At 40.6% G+C, this 9,903-nt stretch overlaps 1 long non-coding RNA gene across 1 annotated transcript; it reads left to right on the forward strand.

Annotated features, from left to right (window-relative positions):
• Positions 1-5,732: 5,732 nt before the first annotated feature.
• On the forward strand, positions 5,733-9,546 carry LOC141743878 (uncharacterized). The gene is made up of 3 exons (XR_012587236.1): positions 5,733-5,820; positions 7,100-7,188; positions 9,023-9,546. It is a non-coding gene; the product is annotated as an uncharacterized LOC141743878 (long non-coding RNA).
• The last annotated feature ends 357 nt before the right edge of the window (positions 9,547-9,903 follow it).

The following is a 9,903-nucleotide window of genomic DNA, read 5'->3' on the forward strand; positions in this document are numbered from 1 at the left end:
CTGTGTTTATGGACTGCTCTGTATAATTCATAGCTACTTTTTTATGCGATAGTGTTTTCATAGAATCGCCTAGGTTGGAAGGGACCTTTAAGATCATCGAGTCCAATCATCAACCTAACTCTGACAAAAACCACCACTAAACCATATCTCTAAGCACCACGTCTACCCGTCTTTTAAATATCTCCAGGGATGGTGCCACAACTACTTCCCTGAGCAGCCTGTTCCAATGCTTAATAACCCTTTCAGTGTAAAAATGTTTTCTAATATCCAGTCTAAACCTCCCCTGGCGCAACTTGAGGCTGTTCCTCTTGTCCTTTTTTTTTATTTTTATTTTTTCCAAAAAAGATGTGATATTTCCAAAAATATGCTTAACTGCTCAGCATAGCTGAAGACTAAGTAATTCCTCTGGGTGCTCTACCTGTTGTGAAACAATTTCATACTTAGTCAGACCTAGAAAAATTAGTGAAAGTGGTGAAAGTGGTTTCCTGTTGTGGTTATGTGAAGCTAACAACTCTGCTTCCGGGATGCTGTGTAGAAAAAAAACCCCACAGAAGCAGGGGATTTTGTGTTTTAATGGAGCATGTAATTATACTTAAAATGTGTATTTCTTGACAAATTATTTTGAAAGATTCATTAATACATTCTCTTTTTTTTTCCTAATTTTTCTTTACATGTCAAGATAGAAAATTCAAGAGCAATTAATTTCAGCAAGACAGCTATGGTGTGCACATTGATACAGTTACTAGCTGTGAGATAATGACTTTTCTCTATGAGTCTGTTAAGTAAATTATTCTACTATCAATTTTGGGTACTGGCATGTCTTCCTTCCTTTTTCATCGTTGTTGTCATCTTTCATTTATTCTCTGTCGTCTTTGGTTTGTTAACTGCTTTCCTCTCTTTCTTTCCAGCAATACTTTTGTTCTTCCTGATATGAAACCCTTTCTCCACTGGTTCCTTTAATTCTTTGTTCTTCTGGTGCCTCATCACCATGTTCAGTCATCCTTAAGCCCTCATCCGATCTATTTTCCTTTCCCACTTTAATCGAATGAGTCCTCCTTCAACTTTTGAATTATTTATGTTCTCCAGATCACACTGGTTTTGCCACTCTTGGTGGGTTGGTTTGTTTTTCCCTTAGCCAGTAGCATGTCTCTTCTTTTCTCTCTAATGGGCAAATGATTATGTTGCTCAAATTGGGCTGGTGCTAAGCAGCAGGATTAATTCTTCCTGTGAAGTGATCTCTCATAAGAAGCTGTTTGGGGTTTTGGGGTGTTTTTTTTTTTTTTTAATTACCTTGCGATTGTGTGCTGTAAGTAGGCAATTTAATTCTGCTGTGAGGGAGGGAGCCTGACCCTGCCCAAAAGGCAGCTGAGCCTTTTGAGCTGCCTGTTGAGGCTGTTCCCCTGGTTTCAGTGGCGCCCCCCAGGACAGTACAGTATTTGGATACCTCACTGATATAAATCCAGACAATTCACCCCTTATGCATACCTAGGACTGGTATGCGGCTTGTACGGGCACAAAAAATTTGGGTGATCCACAGCTGTACTGACGTTGGCAATAACCTTGTCTAAGAACAGACACATTGGTTTGTGATTTTTCTATGATAAATTACCATTTTTTTTTATTACTTAACATTCCTTTCCATGCTACCTCCAGCCCCTATATGAAAAGGTGATGTGCCGGTGAAGTTTGTTGCCCCTGTGCCTCCATAGGCAATTTTCAGAATCCCCCATTTACCCCCTTAAAATAACCAGAAGCACATGCTGTCTTTGGGGATGCGGGTCAACAATATGGTTCTTGTAACTTAGGGCTCCATACTGGATCAGATCATTTGGAACATCTGATTCTTCAAATCCTGTCCAAAACCTGCAACTGATTGACTTTGTGACAGGCTTGGGGCTGAATCAAATATTTTGTCCTTTGGCACCAGCACAGGGCTGGCATTGTTACCGTGCTCTGACTAATTTGATGGCGATATGATGCTGGGTGGATCAGACTGATGCTGCTGGGTGGGCTGGTATTGCTAGACCTACAGTTATGGATCTGGGGAGTGCAGCTCCTGGGTGATGCTCGCATTAATTGCAAGCTCCATTTCACAGGCAGGAATGCTCCTTATGGAGGTAGCTGCCTGCGACCAGCCTCAGGTTTCTGTAGTCTGCCAGCTGGAGAAACTGCTCCTGAACTAGGCAGAGGATTTTTGACACTTCTGTGTGCTGTTTCAATGTCTTCTAGTTGTCTAGGAAGACAAAGACAGGTCAAGCTATGCAGCACATACTGATATGGAAGTAAGAGTACAAGGACCCAGAAAAATGAGACAATACCTTCTGGAGCACCTCTGCTGTGAGGACAGGCTCATAGAGTTGGGGTTGTTCAGCCTGGAGAAGAGAAGGCTCCGCGGAGACCTTATAGCCTCTTCCAGTACCTGAAGGGGGCTACAGGAAAGATGGGGAGGGACCCTTTGTCAGGGAGTGGAGTGATAGGACAAGGGGTAATGGTTTTAAACTGAACAAGGGGAGATTTAGATTAGATATTAGGAAGAAATTCTTTACTGTGAGGGTGGTGAGACACTGGAACAGGTTGCCCAGAGAAGTTGTGAATGCCCCATCCCTGGAAGTGTTCAAGGCTGGACTGGTTGGGGCTTTGAGCAGCCTGGTCTAGTGGGAGGTGTCCCTGCCCAGGGCAGGGGGTTGGAACTAGGTGATCTTAAGGTCCCATCTAACATGAACCACTCTATGATTTACATGTTTTTAATTTTGTGGGGGAATTCTGGTTGTACAAGATTCTACGGGTAACTGGTTTGCTTCTGTGCCTTCATTAGAGGGATAAGCGATACAAAGACTACAAACTAAAAAACAAGTTAATGAGTTAAGTGAAGAGCTTTAATTTCTTTTTGTTACTGTTCCTGTGCATACACATCCAATCATGACGGAGAAGTGGAAAATAATGCAGTGATAGAGAAGACAGGGGCTCTCCTAGGATGCTGTAGGCCTATGCAACCACTAGCCAAAGATTTGCCTTCAAATGAGCTTGAAAGCCCCAGCTGGAAAAAAAACCAAACGCCCCTGACAACAGGGAGTTGCCTAGAGGAGCTAGAAAAGGAGACAGTCTGAGCAGAAAGCGAGGCACTGGCACTGCGAAGCACAGGACACACTGCTCTCTTAGCACTTGCCAGGATCCAGCAGAGCTGGCTTTGCATACACCTTGGCATGAAGTGCCATGATGTTTTTGCTGGCTGAATTCCCCTGTGATGCAAGAAAGCAGGTACCAAGGCAATGAAAGAATCTGCTAACGTTAAAATGCTGTTGTAGTTTGATGTGCTGCCTCAGTCCTTACTTTTATTTCTTCCTTCTTGTCTTTCAATTCTTCTCCACCCCTTCTTCCACACACTTGTATTAGTTGCTTTTCTCTTTATCTGCTTTTTATCTCTATTTTTGTGTATCTTTTCCTCTCTTTTTCCTTCAACGTTAAACCATTTCCTTCCGCATTCTCCTTCTTCCATTTCTCTCCTCCCTTTCTTTCACTTCCATTTGACAAAAGCCAAGAATGGGTTGAAGAATGATGCATCTTCCTCTCTTAGCCCCCGGCAGAGATTATGGGAATGGCTCAAAGGCACGGTTTTGCCCTGAACTCTGATGTTATCAAGCAATGACTTATGAGGGTGTCACCAGTGATAGCAAATATTTTGCGTACTTGCATCCACACAGGGTATGAGCCTCCATCAAGCACATCTTTGTCGGGTTTAACAGTGCTTTTGCTGTTTCTGCATATGTATATGGGAGTAGGTACCCTGGTGCTTTATACTAATATGTTTTGATCCAATGCCACAAATTAGGGAAAGCTTCTCTTTGCCTCGGGGGGAACTGTGGGAAGACATTAGGACCTTTATGGATGCCTTGAAAGCAGGTGAGTGCTGAGCTGAACGAACCTGGCGCCTGGGTTGCCATGCAGCTTACAGCCGCTTAGGCTAGGCTAGCTCTAGCTCAAAACACCTCTGGTACCAGGGGCTGAGCGGTGTGGTGGCGAGGAGGCTGGTGGAGAAGCTGGCCCAGTGCCCGGGCTAGCACTGCAGCCAGTTAAAGTAGGCATTTTGTGTGGAGACAGAAACCCTGATCCCAGATTCTCAGCAGCTGCTTGGTGGACAGCCAGGAGGAGCCGGATGGAGCAGCAGCAGCAGCCGGGAGCCTGCCAAAGAGCTGCTTTTGTCTGCGCTGCTAAAATTGTCTGTGAGTTACTGGGGCTTAATTAACAAAGAAACCCAAATGAAGACAAGCTTTTCGCAGCTGGGCCGCATCAGCAGGCCTTTTCCATCATAAGAAACAATAGTGGGAGCTGGTTTTTTCTGGGGTGGCAGGGTAAGGTAGCAGAGACTAAAGGTGTGCCGCTTATAAGCGGAACGAAATGACAGGTATTAGCCTTTTAATTGGATATTACGTTAAAATGAGAGCTTTAATTTTACCCTGGAGGTACCTCAGTTATATCAGTAGCACACATGGCTCGGAAGTCTCACAATTCTTTACTTCTTACATCTGAACTTTGAGCTTCCTGTTTGTTTCAGTTTTCTGAGACATCTAAAACAGCAAGTTTCTCCAAAGTGTTGCAATTCAGGACTGTTGGAAATTCTGTCATGTGAATATGACCATAGTATTTATACTGATAAATTCCTTTAAAAACAAAATTAGCAAATGGTTAACTAGATATTGACTGTCACCCTTTATTATTGGCAAATGCATTTTATACGTTATATGTAAATGCATGCATATAGATGAATAAAATGTATATCCATACACTTTACAAATGTTCACATTATTTCAGTGTTATTTTTTCCTTTGTATAAGTTGTTATAACTTTCATGAGCCCAAAATCCATACCACAAACAGGGCTATTCGTGGGTTGTTCTCCCCTCTCTCCCCCCCTCCCCAAAGTGTAATGTGTAAAATCAGAGTTTAAATCGATATATAAGGTTCCGCAGATATAGCTTAACTTGCAGTGGCAAGCAGGGTGGCGGTTCATCTAAAAGTACATATAATATACTAGATTTCTGAAAAGGTTAAGAACAGATTTGGGTATGTGTGGTAGAAAGCACAGGCGTCCTCTCTGCTGCAGGGAGATTTAATTTCTATATGTCTTAAAGGCTTTCTCTAGAAAAAAAACACCCTGACTCTAACACAAATTTCCACCAAAAAAAAAAATAAAATCAGAAGTAAAGTTCTTCATACAGAGATACTTCTTCCTGACTATTGATTTCCAACATCTCTCTGATGTGTCACCCTCTAAACTATAGCAAAAATGTACTGGGTTTCTGGAACAAAAACAATTTTAAACCTTATGACATGTTTAAACATATTTAACAGAAGTTTCATTTCTGATGGAGATCAGCTTTTAGATATCCTTTCTGCTACGTCAGGGTAAGTGAGCAGAGAAGAGTAAAAAGATGTCAGAATTACTATAGGACATTTAACAAAACTATACAAATCACTACAAATGCTGTTGTCAGGACCATCTTGGACATAATAGTTCATGTGAATTGCAAATCAAACGAACAGCAAAATAAAATATTAATCATACTGAAAGCTCTTGGCATCAGCCATGTTGTAATTCAGGTTGTAATCCAATTGCCATAGCTCTGCGTGTCCATGACGTGTCAGATATGTGTGGCTTTCTCAACAGCTTTCTTTAACAGCCGGTGATTTTCCATGACTGTTCTCAGTGACTGTTTTCAAGCAAAAGAGAAAGATTTGAAGAAATTCCTCCTCTGTTTTTGAAGTCTGCACCTGAAAATGATCCAAACTGTACTTTTCCTACAGAAAGCTACTGCTGATACAGGTAGTCAGCTGCAAGATTTGATTTACTGTAGATAGCTTTGTAGATAGGCAGTACAAGGGAAATTGCTATAAATGAATGAAGAATAATTTTTAAGTATGCCTGAGGGTCAGTTTATTATTATCAGCACCTACAGGTCCCTTATTCCCTCACTCCAAATTCTTCCCATACAGTTCCATCAGCACAGGGAGTATAGAGCAGCTCCTTCAATAGGAGCCATTAGCACAAGACATCACGAGCAAACGCATGAAGGAATTGCCCGGCCCACAACCACCATTTCTTCCGGGGCGGGGGGAAATGGTGGTGTGAGTTGCTGTATTCTGCAATAGACCACCAGTTTTGCATTTTTATTTTCAAACAATCGACTTCTGTATTTTTTCCATAACTTGCACAATGAAATGTGGGTGCTGGTAATGTGTTCCTCGGCCAGCAGGGAGCTGTGCAGAAATTGCACCGACTGTGTTGGTTTCTACATTCATTTGGGTACGGCCCTATTTGAGCTGTTCACTATGGAGGTATTGTCATACCAAACTAAACTGCCATGCTCTTCTGCCTACGAGGAGAAGAGGTGGTTGGAAGAAGTAAAGAGGATCCTAACGAAGAAATACCAAATTTTACAGGCTAGGAGTAGAGAGGTGAGAATTACCAAATTACACAAAAAGGTGGAAGGGTGAGTTGTGACTAGATCCCCTCCTTAATGTTTACCAAAGCCCCCTGTAATGACCCCCAGTATTGAGCACTGCAACTCCAGATAGCTCAGGGGGCAGCCACGGGTGTGAGGTTCGTGGAGCAGCATGCCTGTAGCCAGGCATCTCTCAACTCATTTCTCCTCAGCTACCGCCTTGGAGCAAGGAAGATTAAATCTGGTCATTGAATAGAGATGGAATAATTCTGGACTTCAAGTCAGGGTTGGGGGGCAATTGGGTTTTCTCACTTCTTTGTTTTGAGAGGAATCAGAGTGGGCCTTCCGTGCTTCTTCACAAAATTGTTTCATACTTTTTCTCTTCCTGTGGTAATCAGAGACTTTTTATCTCCACCTAAATATCCTCTTCCAAATTTTGTAAGAATTAAAGATTTACTATGAGTACTATTGGTATCACCTTGTCTTACAGGGAGTACCACCTCACCCCACAGTAATAGGCATGCATTTCAAAGCATGCCACATGCATGTCCCTTTGGCCACACTTTTTGGTGAATGCTGAAATGTATGTTTTCTTTTTTGATCTACAAACCCGGTAATAATAACAACAATAAAAACTGGCATGCTTTCTTTTTCTTTTAGGTTTCAGAGAGCTTAACATAAGATGTCGTTTTGTCAGCTCATGATTACATGCGCTCTAAGAAACTGAAAAATATTTCAGCGTTATGCAGGTCAGTGTTTTTTCACATGTATCGTTCAGGAAATTGGCACAAACCAATTAACGTATTTGGGTTTGCAAGGTTATGTGGATCAAGTGTTACGGCAAACCTAGACTTCTGGGTTACACCAGGTGCAATGATATTAATTATTGGGGATTTTAATGTGTTCAACTGGAACTGATGGGATGTTTTCAAAGAAAGTCAGCTCTTCGGACTTCAGTAGCTTGGTGTGTCTATGTTATTTTCAAAAAGTAGGCAAGTAACTGGTAAACAGTTTATTACATGTCATTTAGATGTCAAATTAAGCATATTTTATCAGGATTTCAGGAACCACCCAGTCCCTTTAAGATATATAACAGAAATTTCTAAGTACTAATTCAGATACCAGCTGCCACATAATAAACTATAAAGCATTTAGTAACATAAAGCAAGAGTCTTCCTTGATGTATCTTTACTGACTGCACTAGAGTTGTATTACAAATTTATTTGGTGTACACTACATATTCTTCTCTTTAAGTAAGTAGATATTTGTGTATTTTATAAGTAGAGGACATCTCCAAGGCACTTAAAAAGAAACAGACAAAAATAAAAAAAAAAGTAAAATGAAACAAAAATACACTGCACGATAATTTGGAAATACTTAAGGTAGTGATTATTCAACTATACCCTATTTACCCAAACTTTTTTTTATGAAGGGCCCCGGTAAGATCTTCAAAGAGTTCAATCTAAAAATTATGTCCCCTGTTCGAACCATATTCAAAAGACTATCATACACGTGGCACTGGATCAGAAATAAGTGTCAAAGAAAATTTGCTTTCTGAAGAGCCTGTTTGACAAGAGAGACACTAGTAGAACCCAGAGCACAAATTTATATTAACCTCTTCTTTATAAAACAGAAACAAAAAAAAACCCCAAGCCCCCACAAACCATCAAAACCCCACCCCCAATTATACACTCACTCTGAGCGGAAACATCCACACCCGCAAATTATGTTAGCATCTCTATGCCAGCACTTGCCAAATCAACATCTCTGTTGACTCCCTCCATAATCACATCAAAATATTTGGTAAAGGGTAAGGGTCATCATAGTTATACCAAAGAATTGCAATTATTATAACACGTTACTGTCATTCTTATTTATTATCTCTGAGTTTGTAAAGGGGCAAATTCTGCTTTATGATGTCTCCATGCCCAATTATGCTTTGGAGATCTCTGAGCCAGTTTTCAGGTTTCTGGTTTCAGTAACCAGAAACGTTGCTGGAGACCCCAGATTGAAGTGAGGAAAGCACTAGAGTAAACTAACTGCAAATTAAATTAACTCTGTAAATCATTAAACACACAAATGAGTAAATGGACAGTCTGGTACCCTGGCTTTTCCCTGTGTTTCCATAGGTCTAGTGTAGGTTCAGTCCCCATCTCTGATGGAATGTTGCTTCTCTAAGTAATCTCAAATCTGATGTGCACTCCGTTTTAGCATAAGACAGATAACAAACGTGATGCATAGAAAAGCAAGGAATACCATCAGAGAGTAAACAAAACTTATTCTGCATTTAAGGGTAAACAAACCTAACCAGTTTATGAATGGGCAAAGTTAATTAAGTCTTATGAAACTTAATAATGTATTTGAATTCAGGTACTTAGCATAAGTGAGTAATGAAGAGGCTCTGGGGTAAATAATTACTGAGTATTAGCACTCAGACAAATTAAGTCCAGCATTTCTTTGTTGTTCAGCATAACTTACATTGTCCCTCAAGAATCGAACATCTCCAACTGGTTCAAGTTATTAATTACAAGACCATGTAATGAAACCATTAAAATCTTTAAAAGAAACCTCATTCCTTGCCAGTGTTTTTCTGCTAAACCTTCTCCCTCCTGTGACGCTGAAGAAGCGGTGCCAGTGAAGCTGCCTGCTGAACTGGTTCAGTGGCTTCTCATCTGCTGGTGGCCCCCGAAGGTGCTAACAGGAAGGTGTGAGATGAAGTTGGATCTGAGAATCTGGGAGAAAGGGGCAGATCATGCTGTTACCAAGATGTTGTTACCTCCCCCCTTTTTTTTTTCTGGCATTTTGTTGAAGTATGGTATCAGTGCCTTTTTCGGGGCACTGTTGCATTTAAAGTATCAGCTGCTGTCAAATGTTTGTTGGCTTTCCACTAATGATAGTAACATTAACTCAGCAGTGTGCAACCTCCTAAGGCATATTCAAAAGGGATGTTGTTTTTCTGTTTTATGATTATGTTAGGTTTGTTTTGTTGTAGGAAATGTTAAAAACTTCTTTGGAGCTTTAATTCATAAGCTTTTTCTGTTTTCATTCCGCTGGACAATAGCAGATGTTGACATTTTGATACGCTCCTCCTTACGTTGATGTAGTTCCCATCCCACTGATGTAAAAAGAACAAGCTTTGTTAATTAGTTCGTTAGACCTAACAAACTATGGACTAGTTAATCTATTACCGAACTCTGTTACAATAACAGAATGATTAATAGTAATTAACAATTATGATACTATTAACAACTAGTTACCGGATGAGACTATAATTGTATTTTATCTTGAACAGTATCAACTATCGATATGGTCTTATGGAAGTAGGTCCTGTCAAACAAAGCTTCTATCTTTTTTGGCAGGGTAAAAGCTTTGTTCAATAGAGACAGTAGAGTTGGTATAATATGTCTGGATTTTGCCAAAGTGATTTTAATTGTAAAGATGGATCATATATGAAATTAACTTGG

Source organism: Larus michahellis, chromosome 5 (assembly GCF_964199755.1).
Source record: "Larus michahellis chromosome 5, bLarMic1.1, whole genome shotgun sequence".
NCBI classification, from domain to species: Eukaryota; Metazoa; Chordata; class Aves; order Charadriiformes; family Laridae; genus Larus; species Larus michahellis.